At 44.5% G+C, this 22,500-nt stretch overlaps 1 protein-coding gene across 3 annotated transcripts in view; it reads right to left on the bottom strand.

Moving 5' to 3' along the window:
- plxnb3 (plexin B3) overlaps positions 1–22,500 on the bottom strand; it is a 278,639-nt gene that overhangs the window by 207,944 nt on the left and 48,195 nt on the right. The window contains exon 1 of one of the 3 annotated variants that reach the window (XM_090185577.1): positions 8,077–8,633. The exons of the other annotated variants lie outside the window; for them this stretch is intronic. The gene's annotated coding sequence lies outside the window, so the exon portion shown is untranslated. Of the gene's footprint in view, positions 1–8,076; positions 8,634–22,500 lie in introns of those variants that run through there. 3 annotated transcript variants of the gene reach the window in all.

The following is a 22,500-nucleotide window of genomic DNA, read 5'->3' as shown; positions in this document are numbered from 1 at the left end:
AGCAGGTAAACACCCTGCTATCAGAACCAGTGAACCATACAGCAGGTAAACACCCTGCTATCAGAACCAGTGAACTATCAGAACCAGTGAACCATACAGCAGGTAAACACCCTGCTATCAGAACCAGTGAACCATACAGTAGGTAAACACCCTGCTATTAGAACCAGTGAACTATACAGCAGGTAAACATCCTGCTATCAGAACCAGTGAACCATACAGCAGGTAAACACCCTGCTATCAGAACCAGTGAACCATACAGCGGGTAAACATCCTGCTATCAGAACCAGTGAACCATACAGCAGGTAAACACCCTGCTATCAGAACCAGTGAACCATACAGCAGGTAAACACCCTGCTATCAGAACCAATGAACTATCAGAACCAGTGAACCATACAGCGGGTAAACACCCTGCTATCAGAACCAGTGAACCATACAGCGGGTAAACACCCTGCTATTAGAACCACTGAACCATACAGCAGGTAAACACCCTGCTATCAGAACCAGTGAACCATACAGCAGGTAAACACCCTGCTATCAGAACCAGTGAACTATCAGAACCAGTGAACCATACAGCGGGTAAACACCCTGCTATTAGAACCAGTGAACCATACAGCAGGTAAACACCCTGCTATTAGAACCACTGAACCATACAGCGGGTAAACATCCTGCAATCAGAACCAGTGAACCATACAGCAGGTAAAGACCCTGCTATCAGAACCAGTGAACTATCAGAACCAGTGAACCATACAGCGGGTAAACACCCTGCTATCAGAACCAGTGAACCATACAGCAGGTAAACACCCTGCTATCAGAACCAGTGAACCATACAGCAGGTAAACACCCTGCTATCAGAACCAGTGAACTATCAGAACCAGTGAACCATACAGCGGGTAAACACCCTGCTATCAGAACCAGTGAACCATACAGCGGGTAAACACCCTGCTATTAGAACCAGTGAACCATACAGCAGGTAAACACCCTGCTATCAGAACCAGTGACCTATCAGAACCAGTGAACCATACAGCGGGTAAACACCCTGCTATCAGAACCAGTGAACCATACAGCGGGTAAACACCCTGCTATTAGAACCACTGAACCATACAGCAGGTAAACACCCTGCTATCAGAACCAGTGAACCATACAGCAGGTAAACACCCTGCTATCAGAACCAGTGAACTATCAGAACCAGTGAACCATACAGCAGGTAAACACCCTGCTATCAGAACCAGTGAACCATACAGTAGGTAAACACCCTGCTATTAGAACCAGTGAACTATACAGCAGGTAAACATCCTGCTATCAGAACCAGTGAACCATACAGCAGGTAAACACCCTGCTATCAGAACCAGTGAACCATACAGCGGGTAAACATCCTGCTATCAGAACCAGTGAACCATACAGCAGGTAAACACCCTGCTATCAGAACCAGTGAACCATACAGTAGGTAAACATCCTGCTATCAGAACCAGTGAACCATACAGCAGGTAAACATCCTGTTATCAGAACCAGTGAACCATACAGCGGGTTAACATCCTGCTATCAGAACCAGTGAACCATACAGCAGGTAAACACCCTGCTATCAGAACCAGTGAACCATACAGCAGGTAAACACCCTGCTATCAGAACCAGTGAACCATACAGCAGGTAAACACCCTGCTATCAGAACCAGTGAACCATACAGCAGGTAAACATTCTGCTATCAGAACCAGTGAACCATACAGCAGGTAAACACCCTGCTATTAGAACCAGTGAACCATACAGCAGGTAAACACCCTGCTATTAGAACCAGTGAACCATACAGCAGGTAAACATCCTGCTATCAGAACCAGTGAACCATACAGAAGGTAAACACCCTGCTATCAGAACCAGTGAACCATACAGCGGGTAAACATCCTGCTATCAGAACCAGTGAACCATACATTGGGTAAACACCCTGCTATCAGAACCAGTGAACCATACAGCGGGTAAACACCCTGCTATTAGAACCACTGAACCATACAGCAGGTAAACACCCTGCTATCAGAACCAGTGAACCATACAGCAGGTAAACACCCTGCTATCAGAACCAGTGAACTATCAGAACCAGTGAACCATACAGCGGGTAAACACCCTGCTATCAGAACCAGTGAACCATACAGCGGGTAAACACCCTGCTATTAGAACCAGTGAACCATACAGCAGGTAAACACCCTGCTATTAGAACCACTGAACCATACAGCGGGTAAACATCCTGCAATCAGAACCAGTGAACCATACAGCAGGTAAACACCCTGCTATCAGAACCAGTGAACTATCAGAACCAGTGAACCATACAGCGGGTAAACACCCTGCTATCAGAACCAGTGAACCATACAGCAGGTAAACATCCTGCTATCAGAACCAGTGAACCATACAGCAGGTAAACGTCCTGTTATCAGAACCAGTGAACCATACAGCGGGTTAACATCCTGCTATCAGAACCAGTGAACCATACAGCAGGTAAACATCCTGCTATCAGAACCAGTGAACCATACAGCAGGTAAACACCCTGCTATCAGAACCAGTGAACCATACAGCAGGTAAACACCCTGCTATCAGAACCAGTGAACCATACAGCAGGTAAACATTCTGCTATCAGAACCAGTGAACCATACAGCAGGTAAACACCCTGCTATTAGAACCAGTGAACCATACAGCAGGTAAACATCCTGCTATCAGAACCAGTGAACCATACAGAAGGTAAACACCCTGCTATCAGAACCAGTGAACCATACAGCGGGTAAACATCCTGCTATCAGAACCAGTGAACCATACATCGGGTAAACACCCTGCTATCAGAACCAGTGAACCATACAGCGGGTAAACACCCTGCTATTAGAACCAGTGAACCATACAGCAGGTAAACACCCTGCTATCAGAACCAGTGAACTATCAGAACCAGTGAACCATACAGCGGGTAAACACCCTGCTATCAGAACCAGTGAACCATACAGCGGGTAAACACCCTGCTATTAGAACCAGTGAACCATACAGCAGGTAAACACCCTGCTATTAGAACCACTGAACCATACAGCGGGTAAACATCCTGCAATCAGAACCAGTGAACCATACAGCAGGTAAACATCCTGCTATCAGAACCAGTGAACTATCAGAACCAGTGAACCAAACAGCGGGTAAACACCCTGCTATCAGAACCAGTGAACCATACAGCGGGTAAACACCCTGCTATTAGAACCAGTGAACTATCAGAACCACTGAACCATACAGCGGGTAAACACCCTGCTATTAGAACCAGTGAACCATACAGCAGGTAAACACCCTGCTATCAGAACCAGTGAACTATCAGAACCAGTGAACCATACAGCGGGTAAACACCCTGCTATCAGAACCAGTGAACCATACAGCGGGTAAACACCCTGCTATTAGAACCACTGAACCATACAGCAGGTACACACCCTGCTATCAGAACCAGTGAACCATACAGCAGGTAAACACCCTGCTATCAGAACCAGTGAACTATCAGAACCAGTGAACCATACAGCGGGTAAACACACTGCTATCAGAACCAGTGAACCATACAGCGGGTAAACACCCTGCTATTAGAACCAGTGAACCATACAGCAGGTAAGCACCCTGCTATTAGAACCACTGAACCATACAGCAGGTAAACACCCTGCTATCAGAACCAGTGAACCATACAGCAGGTAAACATCCTGCTATCAGAACCAGTGAACCATACAGCAGGTAAACATCCTGGTATCAGAACCAGTGAACAATACAGCAGGTAAACACCCTGCTATTAGAACCAGTGAACCATACAGCAGGTAAACACCCTGCTATCAGAACCAGTGAACCATACAGCAGGTAAACACCCTGCTATCAGAACCAGTGAACTATCAGAACCAGTGAACCATACAGCGGGTAAACACACTGCTATCAGAACCAGTGAACCATACAGCGGGTAAACACCCTGCTATTAGAACCAGTGAACCATACAGCAGGTAAGCACCCTGCTATTAGAACCACTGAACCATACAGCAGGTAAACACCCTGCTATCAGAACCAGTGAACCATACAGCAGGTAAACATCCTGCTATCAGAACCAGTGAACCATACAGCAGGTAAACATCCTGGTATCAGAACCAGTGAACAATACAGCAGGTAAACACCCTGCTATTAGAACCAGTGAACCATACAGCAGGTAAACACCCTGCTATCAGAACCAGTGAACCATACAGCAGGTAAACACCCTGCTATCAGAACCAGTGAACTATCAGAACCAGTGAACCATACAGCGGGTAAACACCCTGCTATCAGAACCAGTGAACCATACAGCGGGTAAACACCCTGCTATTAGAACCAGTGAACCATACAGCAGGTAAACACCCTGCTATCAGAACCAGTGGACTATCAGAACCAGTGAACCATATAGTGGGTAAACACCCTGCTATCAGAACCAGTGAACCATACAGTGGGTAAACACCCTGCTATTAGAACCAGTGAACTATACAGCAGGTAAACATCCTGCTATCAGAACCAGTGAACCATACAGCAGGTAAACACCCTGCTATCAGAACCAGTGAACCATACAGCGGGTAAACATCCTGCTATCAGAACCAGTGAACCATACAGCAGGTAAACACCCTGCTATCAGAACCAGTGAACCATACAGCAGGTAAACATCCTGCTATCAGAACCAGTGAACCATACAGCAGGTAAACATCCTGTTATCAGAACCAGTGAACCATACAGCAGGTAAACATCCTGCTATCAGAACCAGTGAACCATACAGCAGGTAAACATCCTGCTATCAGAACCAGTGAACCATACAGCAGGTAAACACCCTGCTATTAGAACCAGTGAACCATACAGCAGGTAAACATCCTGCTATCAGAACCAGTGAACCATACAGAAGGTAAACACCCTGCTATCAGAACCAGTGAACCATACAGCTGGTAAACATCCTGCTATCAGAACCAGTGAACCATACAGCAGGTAAACACCCTGCTATTAGAACCAGTGAACCATACAGCGGGTAAACATCCTGCTTTCAGAACCAGTGAACCATACAGCGGGTAAACACCCTGCTATTAGAACCACTGAACTATCAGAACCAGTGAACCATACAGCGGGTAAACACCCTGCTATTAGAACCAGTGAACTATCAGAACCACTGAACCATACAGCGGGTAAACACCCTGCTATCAGAACCAGTGAACCATACAGCGGGTAAACATCCTGCTATCAGAACCAGTGAACCATACAGCGGGTAAACATCCTGCTATCAGAACCAGTGAACCATACAGCAGGTAAACACCCTGCTATTAGAACCAGTGAACCATACAGCGGGTAAACACCCTGCTATTAGAACCAGTGAACCATACAGCAGGTAAACACCCTGCTATCAGAACCAGTGAAACATACAGCAGGTAAACATCCTGCTGTCAGAACCAGTGAACCATACAGCAGGTAAACACCCTGCTACTAGAACCAGTGAACCATAAAGCGGGTAAACACCCTGCTATTAGAACCATACAGCAGGTAAACACCCTGCTATTAGAACCAGTGAACCATACAGCGGGTAAACACCCTGCTATTAGAACCACTGAACTATCAGAACCACTGAACCATACAGCTGGTAAACACCCTGCTATTAGAACCAGTGAACTATCAGAACCACTGAACCATACAGCAGGTAAACACCCTGCTATCAGAACCAGTGAACTATACAGCAGGTAAACATTCTGCTATCAGAACCAGTGAACCATACATCAGGTAAACACCCTGCTATCAGAACCAGTGAACCATACAGCAGGTAAACACCCTGCTATTAGAACCAGTGAACCATAAAGCGGGTAAACACCCTGCTATTAGAACCATTGAACCATACAGCGGGTAAACATCCTACTATCAGAACCAGTGAACCATACAGCGGGTAAACACCCTGCTATTAGAACCAGTGAACTATCAGAACCACTGAACCATACAGCAGGTAAACACCCTGCTATCAGAACCAGTGAACTATACAGCAGGTAAACATCCTGCTATCAGAACCAGTGAACCATACAGCGGGTAAACACCCTGCTATCAGAACCAGTGAACCATACAGCAGGTAAACACCCTGCTATTAGAACCAGTGAACCATACAGCGGGTAAACATCCTGCTATCAGAACCACTCTGTTGCGTATGGTAATTCATAGTTTAAGATAGAATGGGGTGATAAACCCGATGGTACCAAATCTATTTCCGTGACTGTCCACCCCTCTCTGGCTGTGTCCAAGATGGCACCCATATGCCCTGCATAGCTTAGTGCACTACTTTTGGCCAGAACAAGAAGTGCACTATATAGGGATTAGGGAGCAATTTGTGACACACTCTCTTAGCCTACAGCTGGTGTGAAGCAGACAGTAAAATCAATGCTACTATCACACGCACACACACACACACGCAAACACAATAACACACACGCAAACACAAAAAAACACGCACACACACGCAAACACACACAAACGCAAACACGCGCGCAAACACACACACACAAACACACACACACACACACGCCTCTATCTGTTCTCCACACCATTAACGAATCCCCCTATTGAAGAGTGGCAGGTAGCCTAGAGGATTAAAGAGAGAGTTGCGACAGTAACTGAAAGGTTGCTGGTTTGAATCCCAACTCGCCACCCCCCCCCCCCCAAAAAAAAAATCTGTTGATGTGCCCTTGAGCAAGGCACTTAATAAACCTAATTGCTCCTGTAAGTCGAAGACAGCTGGTTTGCAAGCGGTCACTGTAGGCTACTTTACATTCACTGTAGGCTACTTTACATTCACTGCAGGCTACTTTACATTCACTGCAGGCTACTTTACATTCACTGCAGGCTACTTTACATTCACTGCAGGCTACTTTACATTCACTGCAGGCTACTTTACATTCACTGCAGGCTACTTTACGCTACTTTACATTCACTGTAGGCTACTTTACATTCACTGTAGGCTACTTTACATTCACTGTAGGCTACTTTACATTCACGGTCCCTGTAGGCTACTTTACATTCACGGTCCCTGTAGGCTACTTTACATTCACTGTAGGCTACTTTACATTCACTGTAGGCTACTTTACATTCACTGTCACTGTAGGCTACTTTACATTAACTGTAGGCTACTTTACATTCACTGTAGGCTACTTTACATTCACTGTAGGCTACTTTACATTCACTGTAGGCTACTTTACATTCACTGTAGGCTACTTTACATACACTGTAGGCTACTTTACATTCACGGTCACTGTAGGCTACTTTACATTCACGGTCCCTGTAGGCTACTTTACATTCACTGTAGGCTACTTTACATTCACTGTAGGCTACTTTACATTCACGGTCCCTGTAGGCTACTTTACATTCACTGTAGGCTACTTTACATTCACTGTAGACTACTTTACATTCACTGTAGACTACTTTACATTCACTGTAGACTACTTTACATTGACTGCAGGCTACTTTATATTGACTGCAGGCTTAGAAATTGACTAGATAATTCACATACAATGTTTTTGTGTGTTTTTTTTTTTAAAGTCAACTTCCGGACGCCGAGCAGACTAGAGACTGTAGGCTACAAGAAACTGATTATCAAACTGGTTTCATATAATCAATAAGATATTTATCATACACGACTCATAAACCCAGAAATAGATGAAACATTTAACTTTTCGGTTAGGGAGGCTAGAGACTGTACGGGAATCAGTTTTGCTACAATGGGGTTCATTTTATTTATTTATTTATTAGGTTTTAGTCATTTAGCAGACGCTCTTACATTTTCATACAGTCAATAATATAATATTCCTACCGATGCACTCATCACACCCATCAAAATGAAACACATTTAGGTTACGCTGTTTCATCTGCATAAGAAGATCGCTGACCGGGAATAAATGACAGCAACCTCAAGCTCTCAACACCAACCGGCAATGTTGTCACTCACTCAAACACTTCTGACAAAAGCGTTAACCGAGTACCGCACTCACAACGCCTCCACGGAGAAGCTGTCGTCCATTCAATCATACTACAACAAACCCGAGTTCCGTCTCCAATCAGACTTACTTCATTTAGTATCCGCCAACTTTCATTCCCAACACAAATCCAGAGTGTGTTGTTGTTGAACAATCTTCAGAGGAGAAGCAGGTGAAAACAAAACCGCGGTCGGGTTTTTTCTATCCAACACTCTCTCTCTTCCAAACTCCCGTTATGTTGATGCGGTTACATTGTTCAGCAGGCGAGCAGCAGCTGAGATACGGGGGGGGAACAGAGAGAAGAGGGGAGACACCCCGGTGGGAATAAAATACAGACAAGAGGCGGGGTCTGTTTCTGTTACCGGGTCCGCGTGCTGACTTTCAAATAGAGTCCCGGCAGCTTCATGTTACTTCGCATATTTAATCATTCACCTTTTTAACAGCGCGATAAGTTAACGGCTCTGAGAAACGCATTTATTATCCCTCCCTCCGCCCAACTCGGTGGATTTATGGTTCTCCTCCCTTATTCCCGTCTCTCCTGTTCTCCAATCCCGGCCCCAGCCACGCCTGCAGCTGGGGGAACAGATGGGGCCTGGCAGCCTCCTGCCGGTCTTAACCCGGGGTTTGACATAGATACTGTTGACGACTAACAATACCGATTAACACAAGGAAACTGTTTCAGTCACAGGGTTGTCTGTCTGTAACCGCAGCAGCATGCCAAAGTGCGGGAAGTCAACCTGATCATTTAACAAGTCATAACAATAGTAGAATAGTATAATGATGGTATCCTACCTCTAAATACCAGTGTAGTATAATGATGGTATCCTACCTCTAAATACCAGTGTAGTATAATGATGGTATCCTTCCTCTAAATACCAGTGTAGTATAATGATGGTATCCTACCTCTAAATACCAGTGTAGTATAATGATGGCATCCTTCCTCTAAATACCAGTGTAGTATAATGATGGTATCCTACCTCTAAATACCAGTGTAGTATAATGATGGTATCCTTCCTCTAAATACCAGTGTAGTATAATGATGGTATCCTTCCTCTAAATACCAGTGTAGTATAATATTGGTATCCTTCCTCTAAATACCAGTGTAGTATAATGATGGTATCCTTCCTCTAAATACCAGTGTAGTATAATGATGGTATCCTTCCTCTAAATACCAGTGTAGTATAATGATGGTATCCTTCCTCTAAATACCAGTGTAGTATAATATTGGTATCCCACCTCTAAATACCAGTGTAGTATAATGATGGTATCCTACCTCTAAATACCAGTGTAGTATAATGATGGTATCTTTCCTCTAAATACCAGTGTAGTATAATCTTGGTATCCTACCTCTAAATACCAGTGTAGTATAATATTGGTATCCTTCCTCTAAATACCAGTGTAGTATAATGATGGTATCCTACCTCTAAATACCAGTGTAGTATAATGATGGTATCCTACCTCTAAATACCAGTGTAGTATAATATTGGTATCCTTCCTCTAAATACCAGTGTAGTATAATCTTGGTATCCCACCTCTAAATACCAGTGTAGTATAATATTGGTATCCCACCTCTAAATACCAGTGTAGTATAATGATGGTATCATTCCTCTAAATACCAGTGTAGTATAATGATGGTATCCTACCTCTAAATACCAGTGTAGTATAATGATGGTATCCTTCCTCTAAATACCAGTGTAGTATAATGATGGTATCCTTCCTCTAAATACCAGTGTAGTATAATATTGGTATCCTTCCTCTAAATACCAGTGTAGTATAATGATGGTATCCTTCCTCCAAATACCAGTGTAGTATAATGATGGTATCCTTCCTCTAAATACCAGTGTAGTATAATATTGGTATCCTTCCTCTAAATACCAGTGTAGTATAATGATGGTATCCTTCCTCTAAATACCAGTGTAGTATAATATTGGTATCCCACCTCTAAATACCAGTGTAGTATAATGATGGTATCCTACCTCTAAATACCAGTGTAGTATAATGATGGTATCCTACCTCTAAATACCAGTGTAGTATAATCTTGGTATCCTACCTCTAAATACCAGTGTAGTATAATATTGGTATCCTTCCTCTAAATACCAGTGTAGTATAATGATGGTATCCTACCTCTAAATACCAGTGTAGTATAATGATGGTATCCTACCTCTAAATACCAGTGTAGTATAATGATGGTATCCTTCCTCTAAATACCAGTGTAGTATAATGATGGTATCCTACCTCTAAATACGAGTGTAGTATAATGATGGTATCCTACCTCTAAATACCAGTGTAGTATAATCTTGGTATCCTACCTCTAAATACCAGTGTAGTATAATGATGGTATCCTTCCTCTAAATACCAGTGTAGTATAATGATGGTATCCTACCTCTAAATACCAGTGTAGTATAATGATGGTATCCTTCCTCTAAATACCAGTGTAGTATAATGATGGTATCCTTCCTCTAAATACCAGTGTAGTATAATGATGGTATCCTTCCTCTAAATACCAGTGTAGTATAATGATGGTATCCTTCCTCTAAATACCAGTGTAGTATAATGATGGTATCCTACCTCTAAATACCAGTGTAGTATAATGATGGTATCCTTCCTCTAAATACCAGTGTAGTATAATGATGGTATCCCACCTCTAAATACCAGTGTAGTATAATCTTGGTATCCCACCTCTAAATACCAGTGTAGTATAATCTTGGTTTCCCACCTCTAAATACCAGTGTAGTATAATCTTGGTATCCTTCCTCTAAATACCAGTGTAGTATAATCTTGGTATCCCACCTCTAAATACCAGTGTAGTATAATCTTGGTATCCTTCCTCTAAATACCAGTGTAGTATAATCTTGGTATCCTTCCTCTAAATACCAGTGTAGTATAATGATGGTATCCTTCCTCTAAATACCAGTGTAGTATAATGATGGTATCCTTCCTCTAAATACCAGTGTAGTATAATGATGGTATCCTTCCTCTAAATACCAGTGTAGTATAATCTTGGTATCCCACCTCTAAATACCAGTGTAGTATAATCTTGGTATCCTTCCTCTAAATACCAGTGTAGTATAATCTTGGTATACTACCTCTAAATACCAGTGTAGTATAATCTTGGTATACTACCTCTAAAATAAAGACTATATCAGAATATATCACTTAAATACATAAAAATACATTCTGATGATAAACGAGTTATAATATTGTTGCTAATAGTTGCAGTAATTATCTAGTAATACGTGATAACCTCTAAAACCAGCCTATTGTTCAGTCTGGAGAGCCCATTGACCAATAGGAATATATCACAGATTTACCAGGAATTTATATCAGGGATTTTTGACCAAATGAGGCACAGTCACCACAACGAAACCTTCTATCAACAATCATTACCAGACAGTGGGTGTTGGTTAGGGTTAGGTTAGATACGGGTTACGATAGGTTAGGGTTAGGCTACAGTGGGGTTAGGGGTAGGTTAGGGTTAGGTTGGGTTAGAGATAGGTTAGGGTTAGGCTAGAGTGGGGTTAGGGATAAGTTAGGGTTAGGCTACAGTGGGGTTAGGGTTAGAGAGGTTAGGGATAGGTTAGGGTTAGGCTACAGTGGGGTTAGGGATAGGTTGGGTTAGGGATAGGTTAGGGTTAGGCTAAAGTGGGGTTAGGGTTAGAGAGGTTAGGGAAAGGTTAGGGTTAGGCCAGAGTGGGGTTAGGGTTAGGCTAGAGTGGGGTTAGGGACAGGTTAGAGATATGTTGGGGTTAGGGACAGGTTAGGGATATGTTGGGGTTAGGGACAGGTTAGGGACAGGTTGGGGATAGGTTGGGGTTAGGGACAGGTTAGGGATAGGTTGGGGTTAGGGACAGGTTAGGGACAGGTTAGGGATAGGTTGGGGTTAGGGACAGGTTGGGGATAGGTTGGGGTTAGGGACAGGTTAGGGACAGGTTGGGGATAGGTTGGGGTTAGGGACAGGTTAGGGATAGGTTGGGGTTAGGGACAGGTTAGGGATAGGTTGGGGTTAGGGACAGGTTAGGGATAGGTTGGGGTTAGGGATAGGTTAGGGACAGGTTGGGGATAGGTTGGGGTTAGGGACAGGTTAGGGATAGGTTGGGGTTAGGGACAGGTTAGGGATAGGTTGGGGATAGGGACAGGTTAGGGATAGGTTGGGGATAGGGACAGGTTAGGGACAGGTTAGGGACAGGTTAGGGATAGGTTGGGGTTAGGGACAGGTTAGGGATAGGTTGGGGATAGGTTGGGGTTAGGGACAGGTTAGGGATAGGTTGGGGTTAGGGACAGGTTAGGGATAGGTTGGGGTTAGGGACAGGTTAGGGACAGGTTAGGGACAGGTTGGGGATAGGTTGGGGTTAGGGACAGGTTAGGGATAGGTTGGGGTTAGGGACAGGTTAGGGACAGGTTAGGGACAGGTTAGGGACAGGTTAGGGACAGGTTGGGGATAGGTTGGGGTTAGGGACAGGTTAGGGATAGGTTGGGGTTAGGGACAGGTTAGGGATAGGTTGGGGTTAGGGACAGGTTAGGGACAGGTTAGGGACAGGTTGGGGATAGGTTGGGGTTAGGGACAGGTTAGGGATAGGTTGGGGTTAGGGACAGGTTAGGGACAGGTTGGGGATAGGTTGGGGTTAGGGACAGGTTAGGGATAGGTTGGGGTTAGGGACAGGTTAGGGACAGGTTAGGGACAGGTTAGGGATAGGTTGGGGATAGGGACAGGTTAGGGACAGGTTGGGGATAGGTTGGGGATAGGGACAGGTTAGGGACAGGTTGGGGTTAGGGACAGGTTAGGGACAGGTTGGGGATAGGTTGGGGATAGGGACAGGTTAGGGACAGGTTGGGGTTAGGGACAGGTTAGGGACAGGTTGGGGTTAGGGACAGGTTAGGGACAGGTTAGGGACAGGTTGGGGTTAGGGACAGGTTAGGGACAGGTTGGGGATAGGTTGGGGATAGGGACAGGTTAGGGACAGGTTGGGGTTAGGGACAGGTTAGGGACAGGTTAGGGACAGGTTGGGGTTAGGGACAGGTTAGGGACAGGTTGGGGATAGGTTGGGGATAGGGACAGGTTAGGGACAGGTTGGGGTTAGGGACAGGTTAGGGACAGGTTGGGGACAGGTTGTTGGGGTTAGTATATACACTACCGGTCCAAAGTTTTGGAACACCTTCTCATTCCAGGGTTCTAGAACACCTACTCATTTCAGGGTTTTTCTTTATTTTGACTATTTTCTACATTGTAGAATAATAGTGAAGACATCAACACTAGGAAATTAACACATATGGAATCATGTAGTAACCAAAAAAGTGTTAAACAAATGTAAATGTATTTTATATTTGAGATTCTTCAAATAGCCACCCTTTGCACACTCTTGGCATTCTCTCAACCAGCTTCACGAGGTAGTCACCTGGAATGCATTTCAATTAACAGGTGTGCCTTGTTCATTTGTGGAATTTCTTTCCTTCTTAATGCGTTTGAGGCAATCAGTGTTGTGACAAGGTGTTATACAGAAGATAGCCCTGTTTGGTCAAATACTAAGTCCTAGTACTATGCTGTGACACAACCTGAACTAGAGCAGCTGAACTAGCCTTAGCATGCTGGGAGACAGAGGGATGGAAAGAGCCCTCATCAAACCCTCATCAAGCCCCCTCATCAAGCCCCCTCATCAAGCCACTGCATCAAGCCACCGCATCAAGCCCCCTCATCAAGCCCCCTCATCAAATATGGATCCATCACACAAAGACACCCATCTAGGGCAGGGGAGAAAGAGAGAGACCGAAGACCCAACACACAGAGACCCAATACGGGGGGGGGGGGGGGGGGTACCGGCAGGGCAGGGAGGGAGAGAATGAGAGAGGGACACACAGCGAGACAGCCTGGGGTCAGAAATACAACAGAGAGAGAGAGAGAGAGAGAGAGAGACACACACACACACTGGGACTCAGCATGGGGTCTGACAAGAGAGTGAAAGCAAAACAGAAAGAGTCAGAGAGAGATGGAAAAAGAGACAGAGGGGTGTATTAGGAGGGGTGTATTGGGAGGGGTGCATTAGGAGGGGTGTATTGAGAGGGGTGTATTGAGAGGGGTGTATTAGGAGGGGTGTATTAGGAGGGGTGTATTAGGAGGGGTGTATTTAGAGGGGTGTATTAGGAGGGGTGTATTAGGAGGGGTGTATTGAGAGGGGTTTATTAGGAGGGGTGTATTGAGAGGGGTGTATTAGGAGGGGTGTATTAGGAGGGGTGTATTAGGAGGGGTGTATTGAGAGGGGTGTATTAGGAGGGGTGTATTTAGAGGGGTGTATTTAGAGGGGTGTATTAGGAGGGGTGTATTAGGAGGGGTGTATTAGGAGGGGTGTATTAGGAGGGGTGTATTAGGAGGGGTGTATTAGGAGGGGTGTACTAGGAGGGGTGTATTAGGAGGGGTGTATTAGGAGGGGTGTACTAGGAGGGGTGTATTAGGAGGGGTGTATTAGGAGGGGTGTATTAGGAGGGGTGTATTAGGAGGGGTGTATTGAGAGGGGTGTATTGAGAGGGGTGTATTAGGAGGGGTGCATTAGGAGGGGTGTATTGAGAGGTGTGTATTAGGAGGGGTGTATTAGGAGGGGTGCATTGAACGGGGCCAGGGGTGACAGTAATTGGGAGGAAATGTGTTTGATGGAGTGAGGAGGAGGAGAGGGGGAGGACACATGGAGGGATGAGGGGAAATGACTGCTGCTTCACTGACAAGAGAGAGGAGGGGAGAGAGAGAGAGAGAGAGAGAGAGAGAGAGAGAGAGGGAGAAAGACAGACAGCAAGCAAACATCAAAAACAGTAGAGAGAGAATCATGGAGAGGAGGGATGTTGAAGAGAGGAGGGAGGCTGAAGAGAGGAGGAGGAGGGAGGCTGAAGTGAGGAGGGAGGCTGAAGAGAGGAGGGAGGCTGAAGAGAGGTGGAGGAGGGAGGCTGAAGAGAGGAGGGAGGCTGAAGAGAGGAGGAGGGAGGCTGAAGTGAGGAGGAGGGAGGCTGAAGTGAGGAGGAGGAGGGAGGCTGAAGAGAGGAGGGAGGCTGAAGAGAGGAGGGAGGCTGAAGAGAGGAGGGAGACTGAAGAGAGGAGGAGGAGGGAGGAGGAGGGAGGCTGAAGAGAGTAGGAGGAGGGAGGCTGAAGAGAGGAGGGAGGCTGAAGAGAGGAGGAGGAGGGAGGCTGAAGTGAGGAGGAGGAGGGAGGCTGAAGAGAGGAGGAGATGGGAGGCTGAAGAGAGGAGGAGGAGGGAGGCTGAAGAGAGGAGGAGGAGGGAGGCTGAAGAGAGGAGGAGGAGGGAGGCTGAAGAGAGGAGGAAATGGGAGGCTGAAGAGAGGAGGGAGGCTGAAGAGAGGAGGAGAAGGGAGGCTGAAGATAGGAGGGAGGCTGAAGAGAGGAGGAGGAGGGAGGCTGAAGTGAGGAGGAGGAGGGAGGCTGAAGAGAGGAGGAGGAGGGAGGCTGAAGAGAGGAGGAGGAGGGAGGCTGAAGAGAGGAGGAGGAGGGAGGCTGAAGTGAGGAGGAAATGGGAGGCTGAAGAGAGGAGGGAGGCTGAAGAGAGGAGGAGAAGGGAGGCTGAAGATAGGAGGGAGGCTGAAGAGAGGAGGAGGAGGGAGGCTGAAGATAGAAGGGAGGCTGAAGTGAGGAGGAGGAGGGAGGCTGAAGTGAGGAGGAGGGAGGCTGAAGAGAGGAGGAGAAGGGAGGCTGAAGATAGGAGGAGGAGGGAGGCTGAAGAGAGGAGGAGAAGGGAGGCTGAAGATAGGAGGGAGGCTGAAGTGAGGAGGAGGAGGGAGGCTGAAGTGAGGAGGAGGAGGGAGGCTGAAGAGAGGAGGAGGAGGGAGGCTGAAGAGAGGAGGAGAAGGGAGGCTGAAGATAGGAGGGAGGCTGAAGTGAGGAGGAGGAGGGAGGCTGAAGTGAGGAGGAGGAGGGAGGCTGAAGAGAGGAGGAGGAGGGAGGCTGAAGAGAGGAGGAGAAGGGAGGCTGAAGATAGGAGGGAGGCTGAAGTGAGGAGGAGGAGGGAGGCTGAAGTGAGGAGGAGGAGGGAGGCTGAAGAGAGGAGGGAGGCTGAAGAGAGGAGGAGGAGGGAGGCTGAAGTGAGGAGGAAATGGGAGGCTGAAGAGAGGAGGGAGGCTGAAGAGAGGAGGAGAAGGGAGGCTGAAGATAGGAGGGAGGCTGAAGAGAGGAGGGAGGCTGAAGAGAGGAGGAGGAGGGAAGCTGAAGAGAAGAGAGACGTTGAAGCGAGGAGAGATGCTAATTACCAACCTCCATGGTTTTAGTCCAACAGATGATCTGGAAACCAATTATGTCCAAACATGCGTTATGTAACGGATGAGGAAAGAACACATCCCTTTACAGACAGGCAGGACGTCTCAAGTGGCCCTCTATTCAACTTGTAGTGCACTACTTTCAACCAGGGCCCTATGGGGAATAGGGTGCCACTTCGGACAGGACCTGGTCAAAAGTAGTGCACTATATAGGACTAGTGAATAGGTTGCCATTTGGGACCTGTCCAGACAGTGTCTGAGGCAGAGAGAGCAGAGAGGGTACTGTGGGTCGCTGGGTCCCTTTCCAGCCCAGATACACCAGCCAACCAGTAGACCTCACTTGAACAATGAGGGATAGTGTTTGTCAAGAGGAGGGAGGGATGCAACCAGCTAGAATCTCATTGCACTCCACAGAACAGGCAGGCAGACACGCAAACACGACATAGCCAGAGACACACAGAGTCAGAGACACACAGAGTCAGAGAGACACAGAGTCAGAGACACACACAGAGTTAGAGAGACACAGTCAGAGACACACAGTCAGAGACACACAGAGTCAGAGAGACACACAGAGTCAGAGAGACACAGAGTCAGAGACACACAGAGTTAGAGAGACACAGAGTCAGAGAGACACACAGAGTCAGAGAGACACACAGAGTCAGAGAGACACACAGAGTCAGAGAGACACACAGAGTCAGAGAGACACACAGAGTCAGAGACACACAGAGTCAGAGAGACACACAGAGTCAGAGAGACACAGAGCCAGAGAGACACACAGAGTCAGAGAGACACAGAGTCAGAGAGACACAGAGTCAGAGAGACACATAGTCAGAGAGACACAGTCAGAGACACAGAGTCAGAGAGACACAAAGAGTCAGAGAGACACACAGAGTCAGACAGAGTCAGAGACACAGAGTCAGAGACAGTGGAGGAAAAAGTACCCAATTGTCATATTTGAGTAAAAGTAAGGATACCTTAATAGAAAATGACTCGAGTGAAAGTTACCCAATAAAATACTACTTGAGTAAAAGTAAAACGTATTTGGGTTTTAAATATACTTTTAAATATACTTTTAAATATACTTAAGTATCAAAAGTAAATGTTATTGCTAAAATACACAGTTGAAGTCAGAAGTTACATACACTCAGGTTGGAGTAATTAAAACTAGTTTACATACACTCAGGTTGGAGTCATTAAAACTAGTTTACATACACTTAGGTTGGAGTCATTAAAACTAGTTTACATACACTTAGGTTGGAGTCATTAAAACTAGTTTACATACACTTAGGTTGGAGTCATTAAAACTAGTTTACATACACTTAGGTTGGAGTCATTAAAACTAGTTTACATACACTCAGGTTGGAGTCATTAAAACTAGTTTACATACACTTAGGTTGGAGTCATTAAAACTAGTTTACATACACTTAGGTTGGAGTCATTAAAACTAGTTTACATTCACTTAGGTTGGAGTCATTAAAACTAGTTTACATACACTCAGGTTGGAGTCATTAAAACTAGTTTACATACACTTAGGTTGGAGTCATTAAAACTAGTTTACATACACTCAGGTTGGAGTCATTAAAACTAGTTTACATACACTTAGGTTGGAGTCATTAAAACTAGTTTACATACACTTAGGTTGGAGTCATTAAAACTAGTTTACATACACTCAGGTTGGAGTCATTAAAACGAGTTTACATACACTTAGGTTGGAGTCATTAAAACTAGTTTACATACACTTAGGTTGGAGTCATTAAAACTAGTTTACATACACTTAGGTTGGAGTCATTAAAACTAGTTTACATACACTTAGGTTGGAGTCATTAAAACTAGTTTACATTCACTTAGGTTGGAGTCATTAAAACTAGTTTACATACACTCAGGTTGGAGTCATTAAAACTAGTTTACATACACTCAGGTTGGAGTCATTAAAACTAGTTTACATACACTCAGGTTGGAGTCATTAAAACTAGTTTACATACACTTAGGTTGGAGTCATTAAAACTCGTTTACATACACTTAGGTTGGAGTCATATAAAACTAGTTTACATACACTTAGGTTGGAGTCATTAAAACTAGTTTACATACACTCAGGTTGGAGTCATTAAAACTCGTTTTTCAACCACTCCACAAATGTCTTGTTAACAAACTATAGTTTTGGCAAGTCGGTTAGGACATCTACTTTGTGCATTACACAAGGAATTTTTCCAACAATTGTTTACAGACAGATTATTTCACTTATAATTCACTGTATCACAATTCCAGTGGGTCAGAAGTTTACATACACTATGTTGGCTGTGCCTTTAAACAGCTTGGAAAATTCCAGAAAATAATGTCATGGTTTTAGAAGCTTCTGATTATTGACACCATTTGAGTCAATTGGAGGTGTACCTGTGGATGTATTTCAAGGCCTACCTTCAAACTCAGTGCCTCTTTGCTTGACATCATGGGAAAATCAAAAGAAATCAGACAAGACCTCAGAATTTTTTTTGTAGACCTCCACAAGTCTGGTTCATCCTTGGGAGGAATTTCCAAATGCCTGAAGGTACCACGTTCATCTGTACAAACAATAGTACGCAAGTATAAACACCATAGGACCACGCAGCCGTCATACCGCTCAGGAAAAAGACGCCTTCTGTCTCCTAGAGATGAACGTACTTTGGTGCGAGAAGAGCAAATCAATCCCAGAACAACTGAAAAGGACCTTGTGAAGATGCTGGAGGAAACAGGTACAAAAGTATCTATATCCACAGTAAAACAAGTCCTATATCAACATGACCTGAAAGGTCGCTCAGCAAGGAAGAAGACACCGCTCCAAAACCGCTATAAAAAAGCCAGACTACGGTTTGCAACTGCACATGGGGACAAAGATCTGACTTTTTGGAGAAATGTCCTCTGGTCTGATGAAACAAAAATAGAACTGTTTGGCCATAATGACCATCGTTATGTTTGGAGGAAAAATGAGGAGGCTTGAATGCCGAAGAACACCATCCCAACCGTGAAGCACGGGGGTGGCAGCATCATGTTGTGGTGGTTTCCTAAGTTGTGGCAAAAATGGCTAAAGGACAACAAAGTCAAGGTATTGGAGTGGCCATCACAAAGCCCTGACCTCAATCCTATGGAACATTTGTGGGCAGAACTGAAAAAGTGTGTGTGAGCAAGGAGGCCTACAAACCTGACTCAGTTACACCAGCTCTGTCAGGAGGAATGGGCCAAAATTCACCCAACTTATTGTCGGAAGCTTGTGGAAGGCTAACTGAAACGTTTGACCCAAGATAAACGGTTTAAAGACAATGCTACCAAATACTAATTGAGTGTATGTAAACTTCTGACCCACTGGGAATGTGATGAAAGAAATAAAAGCTGAAATAAATCATTCTCTCTACTATTATTCTGACATTTCACATACTTAAAATAAAGTGGTGATCCTAACTGACCTAAGACAGGGAATCTTTACTCTGATTAAATGTCAGGAATTGTGAAAAACTGAGTTGAAATGTATTTGGCTAAAGGTGTATGTAAACTTCCAATGGAGGGATCCGATCGAGGGATGTTCTCTGTACTGACTGTATCTACAGGGTCAGTAGATATATACAGGGTCAGTAGTTATATACAGGGTCAGTAGTTATATACAGGGTCAGTAGCTATATACAGGGTCAGTAGCTATATACAGGGTCAGTAGTTATATACAGGGTCAGTAGTTATATACAGGGTCAGTAGTTATATACAGGGTCAGTAGCTATATACAGGGTCAGTAGTTATATACAGGGTCAGTAGCTATATACAGGGTCAGTAGTTATATACAGGGTCAGTAGCTATATACAGGGTCAGTAGCTATATACAGGGTCAGTAGTTATATACAGGGTCAGTAGATATATACAGGGTCAGTAGATATATACAGGGTCAGTAGCTATATACAGGGTCAGTAGCTATATACAGGGTCAGTAGTTATATACAGGATCAGTTCCAGGGTCAGTAGTTATATACAGGGTAAGTAGTTATATACAGGGTCAGTTCCAGGGTCAGTAGCTAAATGCAGGGTCAGTAGTTATATACAGGGTCAGTAGATATATACAGGGTCAGTAGTTATATACAGGATCAGTTCCAGGGTCAGTAGTTATATACAGGGTAAGTAGTTATATACAGGTTCAGTTACAGGGTCAGTAGTTATATACGGGGTCAGTAGTTATATACAGGGTCAGTAGTTATATACAGGGTCAGTTACAGGGTCAGTAGCTAAATGCAGGGTCAGTAGTTATATACAGGGTCAGTTACAGGGTCAGTAGTTATATACAGGGTTAGTAGCTATATACAGGGTCAGTAGTTATATACAGGGTCAGTAGCTATATACAGGGTCAGTAGTTATATACAGGGTCAGTAGTTATATACAGGAACAGTTCCAGGGTCAGTAGCTATATACAGGGTCAGTAGTTATATACAGGGTTAGTAGTTATATACAGGGTCAGTAGTTATATACAGGGTCAGTAGTTATATACAGGGTCAGTAGTTATATTCAGGGTCAGTGGTTATATACAGGGTCAGTAGTTATATACAGGGTCAGTAGTTATATTCAGGGTCAGTAGTTATATACAGGGTCAGTAGTTATATACAGGGTCAGTAGTTATATACAGGGTCAGTAGTTATATACAGGGTCAGTAGTTATATACAGGGTCAGTAGTTATATACAGGGTCAGTAGTTATATACAGGGTCAGTAGTTATATACAGGGTCAGTAGTTATATACAGGGTCAGTAGTTATATTCAGGGTCAGTAGTTATATACAGGGTCAGTAGTTATATACAGGGCCAGTAGTTATATACAGGGGCAGTACCACGGTCAGTAGTTATGTACAGGGTCAGTAGCTATATACAGGGTCAGTAGTTATATTCAGGGTCAGTAGTTATATACAGGGTCAGTAGTTATATACAGGGTCAGTAGTTATATACAGGGTCAGTAGTTATATACAGGGCCAGTAGTTATATACAGGGTCAGTTCCAGGGTCAGTAGTTATATACAGGGTCAGTTCCAGGGTCTGTAGCTATATACAGGGTCAGTAACTATATACAGGGTCAGTAGCTATATACAGGGTCAGTAGTTATATACAGGGCCAGTAGTTATATACAGGGTCAGTTCCAGGGTCAGTAGTTATATACAGGGTCAGTTCCAGGGTCTGTAGCTATATACAGGGTCAGTAACTATATACAGGGTCAGTAGCTATATACAGGGTCTGTAGTTATATACAGGGTCAGTAGCTATATACAGGGCCAGTAGTTATATACAGGGGCAGTACCACGGTCAGTAGTTATGTACAGGGTCAGTAGCTATATACAGGGTCAGTAGTTATATTCAGGGTCAGTAGTTATATACAGGGTCAGTAGTTATATACAGGGTCAGTAGTTATATACAGGGTCAGTAGTTATATACAGGGCCAGTAGTTATATACAGGGTCAGTTCCAGGGTCTGTAGCTATATACAGGGCCAGTAGTTATATACAGGGGCAGTACCACGGTCAGTAGTTATGTACAGGGTCAGTAGCTATATACAGGGTCAGTAGTTATATTCAGGGTCAGTAGTTATATACAGGGTCAGTAGTTATATACAGGGTCAGTAGTTATATACAGGGTCAGTAGTTATATACAGGGCCAGTAGTTATATACAGGGTCAGTTCCAGGGTCAGTAGTTATATACAGGGTCAGTTCCAGGGTCTGTAGCTATATACAGGGTCAGTAACTATATACAGGGTCAGTAGCTATATACAGGGTCAGTAGTTATATACAGGGCCAGTAGTTATATACAGGGTCAGTTCCAGGGTCAGTAGTTATATACAGGGTCAGTTCCAGGGTCTGTAGCTATATACAGGGTCAGTAACTATATACAGGGTCAGTAGCTATATACAGGGTCTGTAGTTATATACAGGGTCAGTAGCTATATACAGGGTTAGTAGCTATATACAGGGTTAGTAGCTATATACAGGGTCAGTAGTTATATACAGGGTCAGTTCCAGGGTCTGTAGCTATATACAGGGTCAGTAGTTATATACAGGGTCAGTAGTTATATACAGGGTCAGTAGATATATACAGGGTCAGTAGTTATATACAGGGTCAGTTCCAGGGTCAGTAGCTATATACAGGGTCAGTAGTTATATACAGGGTCAGTAGCTATATACAGGGTCAGTAGCTATATACAGGGTCAGTAGTTATATACAGGGTCAGTAGTTATATACAGGGTCAGTTCCAGGGTCAGTAGCTATATACAGGGTCAGTTCCAGGGTC

This window comes from Oncorhynchus mykiss, chromosome 9, assembly GCF_057628025.1.
Source record: "Oncorhynchus mykiss isolate SJ-2025 chromosome 9, ASM5762802v1, whole genome shotgun sequence".
NCBI classification, from domain to species: domain Eukaryota; kingdom Metazoa; phylum Chordata; class Actinopteri; order Salmoniformes; family Salmonidae; genus Oncorhynchus; species Oncorhynchus mykiss.
Note: the sequence above shows the minus strand (reverse complement) of the source record. Positions and strands in the feature narration are given on the sequence as shown.